The following is a 1,268-nucleotide window of genomic DNA, read 5'->3' as shown; positions in this document are numbered from 1 at the left end:
TCTTCTTCTTCTTCTTCTTCTTCTTCTTCTTCTTCTTCTTCTTCTTCCTTTACAGGCTTTAGATAGAACTCTGAGTGTGAATAAGGGACCTTCCATTCTATCTAGCAATAAAATGTGGAGCCGCTTTCCAGGGGAAGAAGAGAAGGAGCAAAAGGGAAACTCAAAAGGAATGAATTAGGATGAATACATAACTAATGTCACTTGGAGACCTATTTTCCCCAATAAGGGTAATAAGATGAAAATAGAAACACAGCTAAGTTGAGGAGAAAGCCCAAAACAGTTTCTACTGCTTCCCATTTGAACTCTTAGAAGAGAGGGTGTTCACCTGGGCCAACATGAGGATGCCCTTGCAGAGCAGAAGTTAACACAACAGCATAATGACAGAGTTCTTTTTATGTGATCTACAACATTGTTTTGTTAATTTATAATTACATTTTACATGAATAAATGAAGTATGTGCAGTAAGCTTATATGCCTATCTCATGGGTTTGAAGTTGGGGTAGGGCAACCCTATTTGGTGAATTCATCTGTTACTGTATCTGAGTGTAGCCAAATATGGCCCTCACAGAGCTTTATCCTAAGTACATAAGGTTGAATTTAGCATTTTTTGCCCTGTGTGGACAGCACACTGTAGAATCTTGTGGAATAGGACAAGTAAATTCAGGAATACTAGAGAAAAGACTAAAAAGAAGTCTACAGCAATAACATTTGGGAAGCTAAATCCTAATTAATTATTCCTTTAAGTTAGTACCAAATCAAAAAGCAATGAAGTTCTGAACAGTCACCATCATTTTGATCATCAATACTGACCTTCTAGAACTGCCTTGTGATAAGAACATGTTGTTCTGGGCAGGTCTCAAGCAGAGTAGCCCAAACCACTAGAGAGTAATAGTCCCTTTGGCAACAGTTTAGTCACTAAGTCCAATGTCACATGGAAAATAGAGAACATTCACAATGTGTCTTATTGCAGAGAACTCACCCACACGTTTGTCTACTATGTGTTCTACCACAAAATTTTACTACTCCTACAGATAGCCTGTTGACTCTGGTCATGAAATACTAACCACGGGGTTAGAGGTCACATACTACCTCCAGGTAGAGCTCACTCACCTCCACCCTCCACCACCCTGCTCTGAACACAAAGAAAGAAAGAAAGAGAGAAAGAAAGAGAGAGAAAGAAAGAAAGAAAGAAAGAAAGAAAGAAAGAAAGAAAGAAAGAAAAAGGAAGGAAGGAAGGAAGGAAGGAAGGAAGGAAGGAAGGAAGGAAG

The sequence above is a fragment of the Phoca vitulina genome, unplaced genomic scaffold (genome assembly GCF_004348235.1).
Source record: "Phoca vitulina isolate PV1807 unplaced genomic scaffold, GSC_HSeal_1.0 scaffold3, whole genome shotgun sequence".
Taxonomy (NCBI): Eukaryota; Metazoa; Chordata; class Mammalia; order Carnivora; family Phocidae; genus Phoca; species Phoca vitulina.
The sequence above is the reverse complement of the archived record's forward strand: the minus strand, read 5'-3'. Positions refer to the sequence as shown.